The following is a 20,134-nucleotide window of genomic DNA, read 5'->3' on the forward strand; positions in this document are numbered from 1 at the left end:
CGCTCGTGTTTAGGTTGTAGGCACCGGTCCATAAATATAACTTGCAATTCAAGTGATGTTAGGCCAATTTTATCTGGTGTTCCACTCTATTTAACTTGTACATATATGACCTTGTAAATCCTGATAACTCCAAAAAGTTTTAATTTACTAAAATGACAGGACTTTGCTATTCTCCGCCATATCCTTATCAGACGTTCTAATCAGGGGACACATTATTACAGCTTGGTAAATGGACTGAATACAATGCACTAAGCATTAATATTTCCAAACAAAAGCTTGAGAGGCTCAAGGGGTGCGTTAAGGGCGCCGTATATCGGTAAGCTACAGACTTGTCGTCTACTATTGCTACACTGCCAGAGGCGTTAGCCTCGTCGCGGTCCTTTCAGTATATGAAGTAATTGCTAAAAGTTTGTAGGTTTGTAGTTTGTAAAGTTTGTAGGTTTCAGATGTGTCTCTTCAATACAGATCAACTTTGGATTGTGTTTGTGTAGAAGTTCTGTAGTGTCGTCGAGGGTATGAAGACGTCCTCTGACATTCCACTGTAGTATTTGTGTCTCTATTGTGATAAATGTGTTTAGTGCTTTGTGTCTAGGTGATGAAGATTACCTCACGGGCCTTTTCCTGGGGTGGCGACGAGCAATTTGTCTTTTTCGAGGGATCGCGAGAATCTCGCCTCTCCTTTGACGCTGACGGGGCTGTCTTGCTGGTGGTTGTGTCCATCGCCTCTTGCGCGCCGCTGGACATGCACTCTTTGAAGTGAAGGCCTCGGGATGTTGGGCGAAACCTTTGAGGCCACCTGCCCGGAGGCCGATGACCACTTCTGTGCAGGGGAGGTGGGGCAGCGCCAGCTTCAACCACTGGGGGCGCAGATGGCTTGACTGCCGACTCAGTGCGTGTGGGCCAGACAGCCTGCATGCTTCCTTGAATGATAGGTTCTCTTTTACTTTGGTTGTCATGATTTATTTCTCTCGTTTCCAGGATGGGCCGGACCGCGAGTATGCGGCGTGCGCGCCATCACAGTTATTACAGTGTAGAGCATTTTCGCAGCATTCAGCTGAGTGTGTGTGGTCAGACAGCCACGGCAGTTATGAGAACTGTGGCCGTATTATTGGCATTTGTAAACGCGCTGAGGGTTGGGCATGTACGGCCTTACTCAGATTTTAATGTGAGTCACTTCGACGGTTTCTGCCAGCACACTGGAAGCAAATGTGCGAATTATGTGTTTAGTGACAATTTATTTGCCATCACTCCTCATTTTGATTCGTTTAACGTTGGTAACGCATTGCTGTTGTCATTCTCTAGAAGCTCAGTCTCTATAAGTTCCATCAAATCATCAGCAGACATCACAAGGCGGATCGTGTTCATACTGCGATGTGGGGTCACCTAAGCAGGTATATCTCCGAAAGAGACTAGGCTGCCAAGCTTATCGTACTGCTCTGTGTGATCAAGTTCAAGGGGGAAGTCGTCACTTACCAGTCTAGTTGCTTTATAGCCGGGGCCAATAGTTCGGATTCGGCATTTAGAGACGAGCAAAGGGGAGATCATTCTTGTTGTCTTTCCTGGTTTCTCTGAGTGGACTACTTTATAACGGCGAAAGTTCTTGGTGCTCCGACCAAAAACATTTAAACACTTCCTCGGTGCGCCCTCTTCTCTGAGGGCGATCAGGTTGTGGAGGGAAGGAAGCAGCAATGTGTAGACGTGCAGTTTTCGGCAGCAGCGCCATCCACCCACCATGGAGTCCTGCAAAGGGACACTGCAGGGCCTCCAAACGCCAGCTGTATGTTGCCACTATAGCCAAATATGACATAGCCAAGTTGGCTTACTCACACAATGTTAACCCTTGCTGCCAGAAAACGCGGAATATAAAAATAAATGAGAAAAAGACAGGCCAGATGGAAAGTGACAGAAACACGAAGGTTCGAGGGAGAGAGAGACCGGAAAGGCAACTACCGATTTTCCCCGTGTGGGTCAGTCCGGGGGTGCCGTCTACTTGAATCCGAGGTAAAATGGATGTGTTGCCTCTGCCGAGGGGTCTTAAAGGTGCTGACACTCAGTATCGGCTCAATCGCCAGGATCCCCTTTTCCCCGGACACCACTAATCCACGGCCGGGTAAACGCGGCAGGTCCGACCCTCGTGTGATCTGGTACGTGATGTCACACAGCACCAAACGTCTGCTGACGCAGAAGCTCCTGCGGGATTTAAGGAAGCAATGTCTCCGCTCAATGTTAAGCGATTGTAGCGCGATTGCTTTATTAGGATCGGCCCAGGCATGCCTGTTCACTCAGCTTTTTTTACAACAGAAACTGACCCTTTTATAACAATATTTTAAATTTTGGGGCTTTAGGATGCAAAACTACGATGGGGTTGCGGAAGACGCCGAAGTTTGTGACTCGGGGATAATTTTGACCACTTGGGAATCTTTCCCGTCCGTCTGAATTGATGTACTGCACCATCTCCTTTTTATGCATTTCCGTTCATCTAACTGCACCTGCTGCGTGTGGGATGAGAACGATAACCTCGAGGTCATTACTGAGACGCTATGGCAAATAACCTATCATGGGTGTCTTCCAAACATTTGCAGGGACATCTACTGGTTGCAGGATCAGCCCACCATGCGAGCAGGTTTGGTTATTCCGGTCCTGTGATGAGCTCAATTTGGTTATGATAAATAAATTGCAGTTACATTATCCTCCGATTTTGAATAGAAGTGCAGTATTGTGAAGCTGCGGAAACACGTGCTGTACCATGTTTCCAGAAACAACGCTGCCAGAGATTTGGCATTTCATCTTATGTCCACTATCTGAGACAGAAATGTGCCAAATACTATTATCACGAAAAGTAACGCAACATATTCACTATTCTACGCCACTGAGAACGTTAGCAGCTGAATAATTCGGTGCCATTGGTCTTCCGTATCCCCTTGAGCTAAGCCGCACATTTATATTCCTTAGGTTCTTTCAGCCCAGAAGTTAGTCTTCGAGTTAGTTTAAATGTTAAACGGTCTCCAATAGCTGGACCTCGTGTCAGCGTCCTGAGCCGATGATATTTCCTATAGAAAAAAAAGCTATGCTGTGCTACGGACGAAGCCAATGACCTATAAAGCTGAACTCTATGCAATTTGTGATATCGATTCGCTCCTGCAGGGAACACTTCACTGAAGTTTCGATGTAATTGCTGTGATCCATAGAGAGTGTTGCTCTATTACTTGCTTGCATGCGTGCCTAATGAAATGTGTTTTATTGTAAATTTACGAGCGCCTAATTTAAGTACGTGTCGGTACATAAATTGCAGCCTTTCAACAGAACCATGTAAAATCGGTAGCTGCCCTCAAATCGTTCAGTTCATCTTTCTTTAGCCTGAGGTGCTTCTACTGCACGATTTTTCGATGAGCTATTGTTTCTCGAGAGCTACAGTGAACGTCCCGACAGTGCGAATATTTTAGTGTAATTTTGCAATTCTAAATATTTTGACGCCAGTCACAGACGGTGCTTGTAGCTCAATAACGACCCTTGCGATCAGTTTTACAAAAACTTACAAACACACTTAAATATATGAACTTTACAAAGCGACAAACGCAGAGATACACTACTTTGATATTCATGTAGTGAAGGAAGAAACACGGTCTGCTTTGAGCAGTGGAATGCGCGCTCCCTTTCTACAGCGCAAGTTTGAACCCTTCTTCTTCAAAGAAGAGCTCTCGAAGCCGCACTAGACTACAACTATACGCCGTTTTCACTCTCCAGCGAATTTCGATGGGTGTTACTCGTACGCTGATGAAGAACTGCTAAACAAAGATTGTTACTGATTTCATGCCTCTCTGAAGTGCACTGAGTCTACGCTGACGTTCATCCAGCCACAAGCTCCGGCCACCTACTCAAAAATGATGCGCGTCTTTTGCGACAATATTGCGTGTTATATTACGCGAAGTGTCACGGCCCTTCCCCCTCCCCCCTCCCTAAAAAACATGGCTAGATTTTTGTCGATAACGATAGACACTTGTAACCACAGCGCTGATGTCTTGCCTCAAATGACGGGAGTGCGCACGCTTGTCTCGAATTGAACTTTCCATACTGCCTTTTTCCTTGCCATTCGACTATGCCGGACGTTTTATATACACCACAGTGCGCGACCTGCAACGATTCCGTGCACATATAAACAATCAATGACACGGTTACATGTAAAAAAAAACCTGTGTGATTCTTATATAAGCAACCAGCAGAAGGGTACGATGGGTACCTGCGTTCGTAGGACGAAGGAAGCATTCAGATGGGTTTAGTTATATAATCCTTGATAATATTAAGTACCAAAGGTTCTTGCGCATTTCGTTGATGAAGTCATTTACACTGTGTATAAAAAATCACGGTTCTCAAACCCTATCGGAAGCAGTAAGAAAGAAGCTTCTATTGAGTTGTCTTCTTGATCCTTTGAAAGAAGGGACCATTATCCACAGTTTTGCATTCGGGTATATCTACGCCCGCAAAGGCTTCCACTACACTTTGAATTCTGAGGCAGATTTCATATCACGATGCAGCTTGAATTGATAATAGGGGTATTGACTTAAGAATAAGAGCGGCTATATACCCTCACAAAGCCAAGATCAATTGCACATCCCAATCGAGGCGCCCGTAGATGTAGCACGTTGTAGAAGGACTTCATGTACGGCTAGTTGTTGTTTGCTTATTAGTATAATGTAGCGCGAAGGCAGGCACAATTACAAAGAAGAGACACAGAACACACCACAAGCACTGCTATTGCATTGATATATGCGAATACCCATCGTGACTGATAAGACAGCTCGACTATGCATGAGCTTCCTCGCTGAAGTCTGCCACGCTAAGGTCACAGCTATTTTTCACGCTTCCCGTCTGAGCGTCATAGCTCTGTGGCAGACCTTCAGCTACGTTTACACTACGAAACGCCGACTTGAAAGCCGACGAGAGGGGCAAAGAAGCTATGTCTCCGCTCTGCCCTTAAGCGATTGTAACGAGATAACTTTATTAGGATCGGCCCAAGCATGCCTATTTCCGCGGCTCATTCGCTCCTAAAATACCGCTTTTATATTGATGCTTAACATTTGACGATGCGGCTATGAGAGCCGCCGAAGTTCGTGACTCGGGAATAATTTTGACCACATGGGATTTTTAACGCCCATATGAGTTTGGGTACCGCAGCATCTTCATTTTTTGCATTTCGCTTCATTTAACTGCACCTGCTGCGGGTGGGATCAGACCGATGAGCTCGGGCTCGTTACTAATACGTCATGGCCAATAACCTACCATGAGGGTCATCCAAACCTTTGCAAGACCATCTCTTGGATACAGGTACAGCCCACTATGCCAGCACGTTTGGTTAATCCGATTCAGTGATCAGCCCAATTTTGTTATGGTAAATAAATTGCAGTTATAATATCTTCCACTTTTGAATAGGAGTGCAGAATTCTGAAGCTGCGGAAACACGTGCCGTAGCATGTTCTCTGAAAGCAATGTGGCGAGACATATCGCATTCCATCTTATTTCCAGTCTCCCTGGAAGAAATTTGTCAAATACTATTATCATCAAAAGTAACGCAAAACATTATATTTCCTACGTCACTGAGAACGTTAGCTGCTGAAAAACTCGGTGTCATTTCGCTTCCGTAATACCATCCCCCTTGAGTTCAGCTGTACATTAAATTTCCTTATGTCCTTTCAGCCAAGAACATGGTCTTCGACTTAGTTTAAATGTTAAACTGTCTCGAATACCTGAACATCGTGTCAGCGTCCTGAGCCGCCGACATTTCCTAAGAAGCGAAAGGTATGCTTTGCTACTGATGAAACCAATGACCTTTAAAGCAGAACCCCGCAGGGGCGTCTGCGTCAGCAGGCGTTTGGTGTGTTGCGACACCACGTACCCGACCACACGAGGGTTGGCCCCTCCCGCGTGTAGCCGTGCGCGGCTTAGCCGTGTCCGGGGAAAGGGGGATCCTGCGGTTGAGCCGATGCCGGGTGTTCGGAACCTCAAGGCTCCTCGGCGGAGGCAACACATCTCTTTGGCCTCTGCTTCACGTAGACGGCACCCCCGGACTGACCCACCCGGGGGAAATCGCCAGTCGCCTTTTCCTGTCCTCCTCTCCAATCTTCGTCTTTCTCACTCGCCTTTCTCATCTTTTCTGTCTTCTCATCACTTCTCCTCACTTCCTAGTTTCCCGGCGGCAAGGGTTAATTAACCTTGTGTAGCTAGCCAGCCTTCGTTATGTTGTATTTGGTTATAGCAGAGATGTACGGCTGGCGTTGGCAGGGTTTCTCTAGCAGGAACTCCTGTCACGTCCCCCTGTTGGGCTCCATCGTGGGTGGTCGGCATCGCGGCCGAAAACCCAACTGTACTTATGGAAAACGCTTTTCCTAAACTCCCTGATTGCCCTCAAAAACGAGGGCGCACCGAAGAGATCTTTCAGTTTTTCGGACGACAAGTCCACAATTTTCCTCGTTTTCGTGTCATCCACGCAGAAAAACCAGCTAAACAAGTGCGAACAATCTCCCCGTTCCTTCTATCTAAGTCTCTTACCGAAGTTTTTGGTCCAGGATATAAGGTGTCGAGGATGGCTAGCGGTGACCTCCTCTTGGAGCTCCACGATCATAGCAATTTGATAAACTGCCTCAGCTAGCATCATTTGGGGAGAGCCAAGTAGTAGTAACCCCGCACCGCACGATGAATACCTCCCGCGGCGTTGTCTCGGACGATGATTCGCTGGAGCTCACTGAGGCTGAGCTCTTGGAGGGTTTCAGTGAACAAAATGTTATAAATGTCAAAAGAATCAAGATGAGGCGAGATGGTAAAGAAATTGCGACCAAACGCCTAATACTCACCTTCAATTCAAGTGTCCTGCCCGAGTCAATTGAGGCCGGGTACATCGATGTTTCAAGTGCCAGCGTTTTGGCCACAGTTCGCAGCGCTGCCGAGGCCGCCAAACTTGTGCGAAATGCAGCGCGCATGAACACTCCTCTGAAGCTTGTGAGAATTGCTTCCACTGTGTAAATTGTGATGGAGAGCATGCCGCATACTCGCGGTCATGCCCGTCTTGGAAGAAAGAAAAAGAAATAGTAACAATCAAAGTAAAAGAAAACATATCATTCAAAGAGGCACGCAGGCGGGTTGCATACCTTCCTAAGGCCAGCTTTCCCGGAGTGGTGCGTCAGGGGGCAGCGTCACAATGGCCTCCAGTGCCTGTTCGACCCACAAGCCGTGAGTCGGCAGTTACGCCATCTGCCCCCGTGGCGGTTGCAGCTAGCGCTGCTCCGTCTACCCAGCAGACGGGGACACCGACACCGAAGATGGGCACAGCCGAGGCTGCCCCACCCTCCCCGGCCCCTTCCAGCGCTGGCAACAACCGGCGCAGCCAAATTCCTCAGGGAGCCCCATCGACCTCCGGGCTGGTGGGCGCAGGGGTCTTGCCCTCCAAGGCGGGACTCTCTCTGAAAACTTCTCGCTCACAAGAGCACGTGTCCGGCGCCTCACAAGAGGCAATGGACACTACACCTGTTCTCAAGGCGCACCAAACGCCTAAGGAGTGGCGAGGCTCCCTCGAACGCTCCAGAAAGGGCAGAACCCCGGTTACAGGGCCTCGAAAGAGTTCTGTAATCTAAGGCATCACTGCCGTTTCCGTAAACACAGCACCAATTTACTATAAAAATGGATACACAAATAATTCAGTCGAACGTCAGAGGTCTTCTTAGAAACCCTGATGATGTGCAGGAACTCATCTACAAACATAATCCAAAAGTGCTGTGTTTACAGGAAACGCACTTAAAATTCAAACACACAAACTTTCTCCGAACGTATGTTACGTTTCGCAAAGATTGCGATGATGCCGTCGCATCATCGGGTGGTGTTGCGATTGTCACTCATAAAAGTGTAGCCTGTCAACCTTCACAGCTACAAACGCCCCTTGAAGCAGTGGCGGTGCGAGTTGCTCTGCTAAACAAACTCATCACCATTAGCTCTCTTTACATACCCCCACATTACAAACTAACGAAACATGAATTCCAATCCTTTATAGATCAATTGCCAGAACCTTATGTTGTTCTTCGCGATTTCAATACGCACAGTTCCCTGTGGGGCGACTCTCGTATAGGCGCGCGAGGTGGTCTTGTTGAACAGTTACTTTTTTCTTCTTGTGCGTGCCACCTGAATAAGAATAAACCCACTTATTACTGTCTTGCAAACAATACCTTTCCTTCAACTGATCTGAGCATAGTTTCCCCGTCTATACTGCCTGAACTCGAATGGGAAGTTACGAACGATCCTTACGGAAGCGACCACTTCCCCATACAATTAAGAACATTTAAAGAAAACGAATATCCACCACAGGCTCCTAGGGGGAAGATTGACACAGCAGACTGGGAGAAATTCCGAAACTTAACTAGTATACCATGGGATGACATATCTTCTTTACACATCGATGCTGCTGTGGAGTACTTCACAGCCTTCATAATAGATGCCGCATCTATATGCATACGTGAAGTAGGTGGCTCGGCATTCAAACGGCATGTCCCGTGGTGGAACGATGAATGCAGAATCGCACGTAGGAATCAGAACAAAGCGTGGGGGTTGCTACGCGCTTCGCCCACAGCAGAAAATCTTGTCAACTTTACAAAAGTAAAGTCCCAAGGTAGGAGAACCCGCCAACAGGCCAGAAGAAAAAGCTGGCAGAAGTATTTATCCACTATTAACTCATCTACTGATGAGGCCAAAGTCTATAACAGGGTAATTAGAATTAGAGGGCGACAAACATAATCACTCCCCCTAGTAGATACCCAGGGCGATACCCTGCAAGATCAGGCAGACTCACTTGGGGAGCACATTGAGAGCGTATCAAGTTCAAATCATTATTCGCAATCCTTCCTAAAATATAAGCAAATAGAAGAACGTAAGCCATTACCAAGAAAATGTCGAGAGAATGAGCCTTACAACCGTAAAGTTGTAAGGCTCAGTATTGCCGAATTGAGAGCTGCCTTGGGCGCATGCAAGAGCTCCGCACCAGGATCTGATAGAATCATGTATGAAATGCTCAAAAACTTACACAACGACACCCAAGTTACACTACTCACACTTTTCAACGCAATCTGGGATGCAGGGTACCTTCCAACCGCATGGACGGAAGCCATTGTGGTCCCTGTTTTGAAACAAGGCAAAGACCCTTCCTCAGTGGCAAGTTACCGCCCGATAGCCCTCGCAAGTTGCATTTGCAAGGTGTTTGAAAAAATGATAAATCGGCGACTCATTCATTTCCTTGAACAGAGCAAAGTGCTTGATCCTTATCAGTGCGGCTTCCGAGAGGGGCGCTCCACAATCGATCATCTCGTTCGTGTTGAAGGGAATATTCGGGACGCATTTATACATAAACAGCTCTTCCTATCAATATTTCTCGATATGGAAAAGGCGTATAACACAACGTGGCGTTACGGAATCTTAAGAGGCCTGTCAGAAATGGGCATCCACGGTACTATACTGAACTTAATAGAAAGCTATCTGTCCTATCGTACCTTCCGGGTAAAAGTCGGCAATGCACTCTCACGTACTTTTACGCAAGAAACGGGTATACCCCAAGGAGGCGTGCTCAGCTGCACGCTCTTTATCGTGAAGATGAACACGCTTCGTGCTTCATTACCACCGGCCATCCTTTACTCTGTCTACGTCGACGACATTCAAATAGCTTTCAAATCTTGTAACCTCGCAGTCTGCGAGAGACAGGTACACCATGGCCTGAACAAAGTGTCAATGTGGGCAGACAGGAATGGATTTAAGATCAATCCTAACAAAAACTCTTGTGTTCTTTTTACAAGAAAGAGAGGACTTATCCCAGATCCTTGCATAGAACTGCGTGGACAACAGATACCTGTAAGCAAAGAACACAATTTTTTAGGTGTCATACTTGACTACAGACTCACTTTCGTCCCGTACTTTAAACATATTAAAGAAAAATGTCTAAAAACAATGAACATAAAGAAACTTCTATCCCAGACTACGTGGGGTAGTGACAGGAAGTGCCTATTGAATCTTTATAAAAGCCTCATCCGGTCACGGTTAGATTATGGTGCCATGGTATATAACTCTGCCGCCCCGAGCGCGCTAAAGATGCTAGACCCTGTTCACCATCTAGGTATCCGCTTAGCCACGGGTGCTTTCAGAACGAGCCCTATTGAAAGCTTATATGCCGAATCGAATGAATGGTCTCTCTACCTACACAGATCATACATTAGCTCTACATATTTCCTTAAAGTACTGTCCAATCCTGAACATCCATGTTTTCATACCATTACCGATATGACGTACGCTACACTTTTCAGCGATTGCCCCTCCAAAAGACAGCCTTTCTCACTACGTGTGAAGGAGCTTAGCGATGAAATGCATGTCCCACTCCTCGAGCATCACCTAAGGCACCTAACCAAGCTCTTACCTCCTTGGGAGTGGCAGGTGATACAATGTGACATATCCTTGATAAAAGTTACAAAGCACGCTCCTGAGGCCGAAATCAGAATGGATTTCCTAGAACTGCAGTACAAACACTCCTGCGCAGAGTTCTACACAGAGGCTTCGAATTCAAATGCCGGGGTATCCTATGCAGCCGTCGGCCCATCCTTCTCGGAATCCGATGTACCTCATCCGGAAACAAGCATCTGTACGGCCGAGGCCTACGCATTACTCTCTTCTGTGAAACACATAAGAAGATCAAAACTTTCAAAAGCAGCGATCTATACAGGCTCTCTAAGCGTCGTGAAGGCCCTAATGTCACTCTACAAACATAAAAATCCCGTATTCAAACAACTGTATTCGGTATTGTCTAAAGCATACTCATCTAGCCAGAATATCATAATATGCTGGGTCCCTAGCCATAGGGGAATCGAAGGTAACGTTCTCGCGGACGAGATAGCCACGTCAACCACATCGCAAGCTGTTAACCCTACCGCTGATGTCACAGATCTGAGGCCTTTCTTACGAAATAAACTGCGACATCACTGGCAGTGCACGTGGGACGCGCAAACAAATAACAAACTGCACGTTATAATGCCCCAGTAAGGTTTTAGGCCCTCCCCAACAAAATCTCGGCGAACAGGGGTGCGATCTTGTACGCGTTCCAAAATAGAACGGAGGCGGTTCGTTCCACCAAGCCAAATACGATTCGTCAATTTGAACCGTGCCGAACGCCATGACGGCAATTGCGGCGTGATATCTGCTATCAATCATTCCGTGTCGTCTGCTATCGGACGAACGGAACGGAACATACCGCCTATTTCGTGACGTAAAGAACAAACCACCTCCGTTCTATTTTGGAACGCGTACAAGATCGCACCTCTGATGTCCTATTCTGTCGCCTCAGAATAGGACACACATTTGGCACCCATAGTTATTTGCTTACTGAAAGTGAACCTCCAACCTGCGGTAGATGCGGTGAGATGCTTACCGTCCTCCACGTGCTCCTGGAGTGTCGGGAAGCCGAAACGGAGAGAAAGAAACATTTTCCGCTTCCTTACCATTATGAAATCCCTCTACACCCGGCTATGTTTCTCGGTAAGGAACCGCTTTTTGACACCAGGGCAGTCCTCAACTTTTTAAATGATGTTGTCCTACATGTAATAAGACCATTAAACTCGTAGCGTATCCTCTTTCCAGAGGATGCCGCTGTGATAGTTGTTTTATATAGCACATGCCTCCAGGCCCTTGTGTCGCAAGGGCTCTAACGAGGCCATGGTGCTCTAGTTAATTTTAGAAACTCATGCAATTTTTAATATCGTATCATTATTTTGAAATGCACCTCAATGCTCATAGTACGCGTCATTTGTCATCGCCATAATTTTATTACACGTAGATTTTACGCACTTTACAGCGACTATATTTTAGGCACCTTTACAGCCACGTCACATCAACTTCATAGAGCCCATCACTCCACTGCGAAATCATTAACACTTGCATGGCACTCCTTGGCCATACCTGGCCCTTGCGCCAATAAAAAATCACACATTCATTCATTCATTCTTTAAAGCAGAAGTGCATGTTTTGGTTCGCTGCTGCAGGGAACATTTATCTTAATTGTTAGCGTAATTGCTGTGCCACATGGACAAACTTTGATCTATTGCTTGTTTGCATGCGTGCTCAATGAGAAGATGTGTTTCACTATAATGTTTCAAGCGTTTAATCTAAGTGTCGGTACAAAAATTACAGCCTTTCAACAGAACCATGTCAAATCGGTAGCTGCCCCCGAATCATTTAGTTTATCTCATTTTATTCTGAGGTGCTTCTACTATACCATGTTTCTATAAACTGTTCTTTGTCAAAAGCTACAGTGAACGTGCCGACAGTGCAACTATTTTATTGTAATTTTTCAATTAAAAATATTTTGACGCATGTAAAAGAGTGTGCTTGTAGCTCAAACGCGACCCTTGTGATTAATTTTAGAAAAAGTTTAGTTCAAGGTTGCATATTCCACAAGCCGGCCACCTTCGCTGTGGCCATCGTCACATCTATCTCGCATTATCCCCTAAGCACAATTCTTGCATAAATACACTTTTAAATATTACTTTTCTTCAATCCGTTATACAAATTGTACAGAGCCCCCCGGTATATGACCTCTGCTTAGATTGCATCGTTAGACTATTAATCATTAGATAATTTTTATTAGGTGATGTTACTTTTTTAAAGATTCTTCTTAACCTGTGCATTAACTAGCGCATCAAAGAATTGTGATAGGCTAACGATAGAGAAGCTAAACAGACGGTCAACTATTTTTCAGTATGATGGTACTGTGATATAGTACTCTATCTTTACCATGAGCTACAAAGAATGTTGTATTGTAAATTATATTGTATGATAATTACCGCATGTATAGAAGCGAAGGAATGGTTTCTATGAATGCCTTATTCCCAGTTTACACAAAAAGAACTTGTACTAACGTCCTGTAAGTAAACAAGAAATCTGGTGTAAGCACGAAACAATTTATTGATAATATGCCATGGGCAGAGAATGTGATAAATTGTTTCATTATTGCCTTTCATAGCAATATTGAAGCCCCTATATATAAAAAAAGTATTCCTTGGTAATATTAGGGTTCCCCCTAATAATTATTCGCCCCCCCCCCTTGCAAGGTAGCTTCTCTCACCGACTCTTTCCTATGTTCTACGAGTGACAATGGAAGTTATTTTTAATATCATCATCCCCATGTATGAGTGTTTCTTGAACGGCTACTATCGGATCCACCATTTAAGGTTTCTTGCTTTACTTGCTTTTTTTCTGTTTACCGTTCAACGCGCCCTTCTTCAGGAAGTCACCAGGGAGATAGCTTAGTAACAATGAGTGAGAAAGCAGCCTTGTTTCTCGCACTACGGAGCTGCACAAGTGCCGCACTCAGTGCGTTCCGTTCATTTGCACCAAACCTGATGAATGCATCTTCCGACCTGACATACAACAGTACGTATTTCATTTCGATAAACTAGCATATTCTTCGTAGCTACAAACAGAACCCTAGTGCCCCGTGTCGCTTCTAATGTACGGGCCAGAATAGACATTAAAATATAGAGCGCAGTTATTGTCATTTTACGCTTTTCGTAGACTGTGTATGGAAGACAGTCATGAATTAGCGGCTTGTACAATAAACACGTGGGTGTATCGAAAAAGCAACTGCTTTCAACTGGCCTGTTCGTTCTCCGTGCAGTATGCAGAGCTTAGAACGGCTTCTATAATGACTGATGCAATCATTTTGATGTTATTTACTCTCGGCCGATTTCACTGCATGAAAACCTTGCCTTAAATGTCGTCCCAGAATTTTCTTTCCATTTCGGATGATCTTACAAATAAAACTTTCTCATACAGAGGATCTGTGTTGTCCGCTTTGCAGAGAACCGCACTGCGCCACCCTCCCCCAGGTTATTCAAATGGTATTCCACCGCTTGGGGGAACGAACGGCATAGGACCAGCAGCATCCATGTAACAGGCGTGAGGTATTGGGTTCAACTACTGGTGCCATCAGAAACTTAGGAAAAAAATCTGAATACTGACAATCACTTACGTATTCCTACGTGATTGTCAAATCCACTTCAATTTCCCTGAATTCGGTGTAATTCAAATCAACTCACCTTGCCCTACATTCCCATCGCAGCGAGATTATTTTTCTTGGAAAAATAATCACGCTGAGATGGCTACAATATGTGCTTTTTTTAGCTGGCAAGGCTGGCTTAGCTGCTTGTATCGGGTAGCTTCAAATGCCTACTGCTTGTTTTAATTTGTGGTAGTGTTGTCCCGACTACGTTGGCTCAGTTCTCTACCAAATATTTCTATCTGTACTACCGTACAACTAACCAAGTTGCATTTATTTTACCAAGAACGCCCATGTTATGAGCAGCAGCTACAAGCTAGAAATTTCACCTGTTGTGTTTATTCGTTTCGTCGTCGGATTTTGAAGCACAGCTGGACGTGAAGTAATAAACGGCTATCTCTACATATCTACTAACTTCCGTACTTCTTTTACTAATTTATTTTAAACTAATGTTCAAAGTTCTCTACCAGAACCATTTTGCCGAATCGGACAAGAATTGTATCGCGAAAGTTTTTTCGCCCACAAGAAAATGTGAACAATACCCAAAATATAGTGGTCAGCAAAAGCATTTCGTGCATATTTGCTTAACTATAGGTGGCGTGTACGAGGTGCAGTCATGACTTCTGCTTTTACTTAGAGGCACGCACGCCTAAGCATAAGTGTATTTCCGTACATAAGGATGACGAGCACTCCTAGTTTGCTCACGTTTAAAAACGCATTCTTCTAAAGCAACATAAATATGGGCACATAGGCGTAAATACGCACCGAGTGTCAAACAATCAACTAGTGGTCTACTGGAAGGAGCTACAGAGCTGTCACTGGCGTCCCAGTGGAGGTCTTTAAACGTGGCTTTAGACGAAAGAAAAATGTTCATTGTCGTGACGTAAACTCGTCCAAGGGGTCACCAGGTCATGTCGCTCATGTCCAGGTTCATAAACGTAATGATATGTGGTGCAGCGCGAAGCAGGGTAGAGGGACATAGAAAAGACGAACACGAACGCTTTTCTGCCTCCCTCAGTCCTACTTCCCGCTGCAGTATCGTAAAAATGAAAAACCAACTAGCCCAAAACACAACCCTTCATAAGCATAGTGGTTCGGAGAGGACTAGCCTGTTGCATGGAAGCTACATGTTATTTTATGATGATGATGATGACGTGTGGACATGTTCTTTTAGGCTGCATGATACTGTCTTGGCGTTGTTGATAAGTTTACATTTACGGGGAGCCTAAATGGAGCCTAAAAGGGGCCTAATGTCTCCCAAAGCTTGCGGCGGTCACGTATATCACGTTTGAGATTTTACACTCCCCAGGGCTCAGGCACTGGTAACTACTGCTTTTAAAAAGAATGGGTTGGTCGCTGAAACGCGGTATATTTTTTTTTTCACTTCGCTGCTATGCAATTTTCTGACTCTTCAAAATAAATCCTTAAGATAACTTAAGGATTTATTTAATTCTTTCCTGTGAACATAGGAATTAGTATGCGTATATGGGCGCACTGGTAAAGCTTTTCACCCAAGAATACCGATCGCAGCATGGCATACTAGTGTAAAGATACGCTGTTGCCGTTATTTCTGCATTTTACATCTGTTTGTGTGGTCGATATCCACAATTTTCCGCAAGGGGGCTGTCATCATTCCCAACCTGATGACCTTGCATAAAGCCCAAGATTTATTATCTCAGTAGCTGAGGGTAAAACTTGCCTGCATGGAAAAATGCCGAAAAGATTTTCCGATTCTGCAACAAATGCAGTCACGAGATGATTTACTCAGAACATCAAGCTGATACTGTATCCATTGGGGACAGATTAAAGTATGTAATAGAGCCCGCATTCGTGGAAATTGGGTTTTGCTAGAACTTTTCGCAATAGCGGGTGTCGGACAATTGTGACGTCAGACATATACATATTGGACATGGTAGCTGGCCAGGTTCGAAAAGCGGTTACCTATGAAAAGTTTTTTGCATTCAACCACAGGGTGACGAATTTAGAGAAAGCGACCCCATGTTTTTAGTTATTATAGGTATACTAACTCGTGAAGTGTTGACAGGTTTTCAGTAAGGTTTTCACCAGCCGAAATTTTTCAGGACCCTGTGCAGTACAGGCAGATTTCCACAATAAGAGACATACGGCGTTCTCTTTGTGCAGCATTTATCATATGCACGCGGTAAGTCAACATATAATTTAAATCTACTCAGAGCAAGCAACAGGCCAACGCGTTTCTACAAAAGAAGGTAATGATGCCAATAATTATTATCAAGTTGCCACAGGAGAAATTGCGTATTGGGAAAATTATTACACTTTGATTTCAGAAGATGTCGGCTGTGTCGACAGCACTGAATATGATGCACGTTTTGCAAAGTATTGAGCACATTTTAACTTTTCATATGGGCTAAATGAAGTCGCTCTTAAGCGCTCAAAGGGCATAAGTGTCGTCCATGTGCAGCTCTGCTTAGCGCGTTATCGAAAGGTACTATCAAGGAGGAATTTAACCATAAATCTCACTGAAATATTACGCTAACACTGGTGAAACAGAATGACTGAAATACAGTGTTTTTCTTGATCTTCCTCTTTTAAGTATTCTTTTGACGGGAAGCAGAAAGTGTGCGCGGTTCAAAAACGTCCGTCAGCACTTCTTGCCTGTCACAGGTAATGGGTTTGTTCTGGCCACTGTAGTTTCTCTTGTTCCCTATCATGCATAATTTGAGGCAATGAATCTTAGCCGGACAAGATATTGAAAATAACTGACTACTTCACTGGTCGATCACAATTCGAGTCTATTCATCGTCTCGAAGAGGCATTAACGTGTTTTGTAAGGTGAGTCAATCTTAAAAACAGTGCATTCAAAGGGCATCCGCATGCTGATACTGGTAGTTTTATTGCGTTGCAGTAACTCAGGCGTGCCGAGTGGACTTAGCTTCTTTGTGTGTTTTTCTGGGGTTAATCTCGCGGAGCTGACGTAGGGGCAGATGTCTCCCACAACTGCGTCACGGAGATGGAAATCATGGAGGTAGCTGCGGCGTTTACGCAGACGAGTTTTGAGGCTCAGCATCAACCGGCTGACGCAAATGCGACTGAAGTCATTCCGACCAACCGAGCTTAGTGCGACTGAACGAACATTTACCGTAGTCTCAGTTGGGGGCAGATGCCGTTTATCATGGCTTTCGAAAAGGTGTAGATGTGATAAATGTCAAGCGCTAGGTTTCGTATTTCTTGGTGAAAAATTCCTACTGCATTAGTCGCGGTTCTGACCCCCCTTGCCTCGCGTGCCACAGGAAAGGGCACACGTCAGCGCCGCGTTCCTCGCTTGCGTGAGCGCCGCTCCTTCTCCAACGCTAGGCTCCTCCCAACCTCGCCGCGTCGCTGTAGTGCGCGATGCTCTTTTTACACTCTGCTTTCCCGCTCCCCGGCACTATGGTTGTTCAGCCCCTTGTGTGAATGCGAAGTACTAATAGCGTTCCGAAACAAAAACATGGCTAAATGAATTAATAATTTTAATCCTGGGGTTTTACATACCAAAACCACTTTCTGATTATGAGGCACGCCGTAGTGGAGGACTCCGGGAATTTCGACCACCTGGGGTTCTTTAACTTGGCTAAATGAGGTGACATCGTGCGAGAACTAGGTGCAGTCGTGGGCTAACATAACAGATACACCTAACGGACTACGGAGCTTCTTAAGTAACATTTTCACTTTCCAGTCATAGCCATCCATCTCCCCCACAGAAATTGAACCATCCTGTCCTGGAGTCGTCACGCATTGCACTGCATGGCCAATAAACGTGTCAATGTTGCATAATTTTTTGGCAAGTTTCTGCAGAATATACTTCAAGAGAATAGATGTTGTAGGTCGGTCCCAGAGCATTCTTACGTCGGTGCTCGTATTCACAGAGCAATTGAGCTTTAGGTGCGCAGTCGGTCATGTCACATTTTGTTTTCAGAAAAAAGAACGATTAAACCAGCTGCAATATAATTCTTAGCTACAAGTAATAAGGGAAGCGTTGCGAGTGCATCTACCGCACTCACATTCAGCCCATCAATGGTAGAGAGCCCTACCAAGCTATTCAGGCTTCCCAAAACTACTGAGACGGGGTTAAAGGCCTCTTCCCCTTTCCCCATATTTTGTAAACGTCTCCCTCTGCTGTCACAACAAGGTGGCGATGGACGCAGCGCTCGATGGATACTGAAAACCTGTGTCTGTAAGTTTGGATTCCCTGCTTTGACACATGTATCTGCCGCGCAACCTATGGCATTATAACATAGAGGTTACTCAAAAAACATATATTCGTTGTTGACGTTTCGCGTATGTGCTTTCTAAGGTAACAGAATGAAGTACTCCACCACCCTCGACTTCATTAGTAGGCGGTAGCGCTGTTATGAACTGTAATACGAATTGAGTTATCAAGGATGTAGTGTGCAGAAACCTACGCATTTCCAGTAACCTAACTTTGGAACACTGCTGCATTCAACAGCTCATCTGTTGATTTTATGGTATCTATGGTCTCCGAGTGTAACATGTAACCCCGAGTTGCTTACGGGAAAACTAGATCCATGGTAATATGCCCTGTTGAATCGACACTTTGACGTCCTAAAATTTGTTTACATTGGCATTACTTCCCAATATATGGAGTTTTTACATATCTTGGCATTTTAAGGATCAGCGGTAGTTAGCCTAATTCTTTCCTGGTTTCTACTAACATCAATAATTTTCGCCGACGGTGAACGCAAGCTAGTGAGGACCTGGCGTGATGATGCAATTGTGGTCTTATGATATTCTGGCGCAAGTCTTTCGAACTTACTGATTGCGCCTAAGTGCGTACATGGCGCAGCACTGGCAGTGCATCCTGGAAATATCCAATTACGTAGATAATATATGCACTTGTGGGACTTTGAAAACTGAGTATTTGGCACTCCATCTGTGCTGCTCTTCACTGAATTTTTTTGATACAGAGTGGCGTCACTGATGTCTCAGTATCAGACACCTACTAGCCAGTAGGTGTCGGATATTCATCAATAAGCTTCTTTGACGTTTTCGCGTTTTCCTCCAGCAACAACTGCGCATTTGGCGACCGGCAGCGCAGGAGGGAGATGGGCATGGCTTCGCCTCTGCCAACAAGTGCGTACTTTGCACCGCTGCGCGCGGTCGCGTGAGCCGTATCTTCAATAGTGTCTGCAGACGGCTTGTACCTTTGTGCGCTCATTGTTCTAGCTGCTCTTTCGTTGAAGCGATAGACGGCATGATGGCAACTTTGCTCGCTTGCGCACACCACTGCTTTGACAGCGAGTGTCTGCGCATCATTATTGTCTTTCTCTTTTCTCTTAATCTTTTCCTCCCCAGTCACCGACCTCCAGTGCAGGGTAACCAAACCGGCTCAGTCCTGATTAATCTCCCAGCCTTTCAATTAGCCTTCACATGACTGCCCTTTGTGCAGACTTGCTAAAACGTGAGCATCAATGCGATTATTGACCCCAATATCCGCGCATAATAAAAAAGAATATCCGAGTCTCGCTCGAAAGGCGAAGCATCGAGTGCCATAGAAATTAGTAGATAGTTACATGAAACAAGAATACTTGCTTCATCGGCCGTAGAAATTCGGAAACATTCGCTTATTAACTGAAATTACAGGCGTAGTGTTAGCGCGCACGAGTAAACACGAACACACGACACTCTATGACCGCGGACGCTCTCTGTCAAACCGCTTGCATGAGCACGCGCGGCAGCAGCAACGAGGGAAGTGACGTTCGGACTGTCTAACGCTTCAACGCAACCAGTGGCGTAAAAGCAGCACGCGCAATGGTATAAACCAACTGCAGATCAGTTTTAAGATACGGAGCGGGCGACCGCGCGTCGCACCACAAAGTACGCAGTCGCTGAAGGAGTATAAGCCCTCCCCTCATGTGCATGCCCCTCGGCTTCCCTCCGTTTGGCGCGCGAAATTGAGCAGCGATCGTCACTTCCCCTTGCGCCCGGTGGCGAAATAACCAGTTGCTGCAGATGCCCAATGCCACCCGCCCCGTTTCCCTTCCAGCCCTCAAGGCATCTCGATCGTCGGGATTCCGCCCGCGTGCTCTCCAC

The 20,134-nt window shown here is 45.5% G+C and overlaps 1 protein-coding gene and 1 long non-coding RNA gene across 8 annotated transcripts in view; one reads left to right on the forward strand and one right to left on the reverse strand.

The window, feature by feature from the left end:
• LOC135911875 (uncharacterized) overlaps positions 1 to 20,134 on the forward strand; it is a 351,642-nt gene that overhangs the window by 265,944 nt on the left and 65,564 nt on the right. The window lies entirely within an intron of this gene.
• LOC135911874 (uncharacterized) overlaps positions 1 to 20,134 on the reverse strand; it is a 186,367-nt gene that overhangs the window by 67,790 nt on the left and 98,443 nt on the right. For 3 of the 7 annotated variants that reach the window (XM_070527428.1, XM_070527429.1, XM_070527425.1), the window contains exon 1: positions 9,087 to 9,680. The exons of 2 other annotated variants lie outside the window; for them this stretch is intronic. The gene's annotated coding sequence lies outside the window, so the exon portion shown is untranslated. Of the gene's footprint in view, positions 1 to 606; positions 688 to 6,845; positions 7,057 to 7,139; positions 7,261 to 9,086; positions 9,681 to 20,134 lie in introns of those variants that run through there. 2 more of the 7 variants (XM_070527426.1, XM_070527427.1) reach the window with 2 other exon arrangements.

Source organism: Dermacentor albipictus, chromosome 10, assembly GCF_038994185.2.
Source record: "Dermacentor albipictus isolate Rhodes 1998 colony chromosome 10, USDA_Dalb.pri_finalv2, whole genome shotgun sequence".
Lineage (NCBI taxonomy): Eukaryota > Metazoa > Arthropoda > Arachnida > Ixodida > Ixodidae > Dermacentor > Dermacentor albipictus.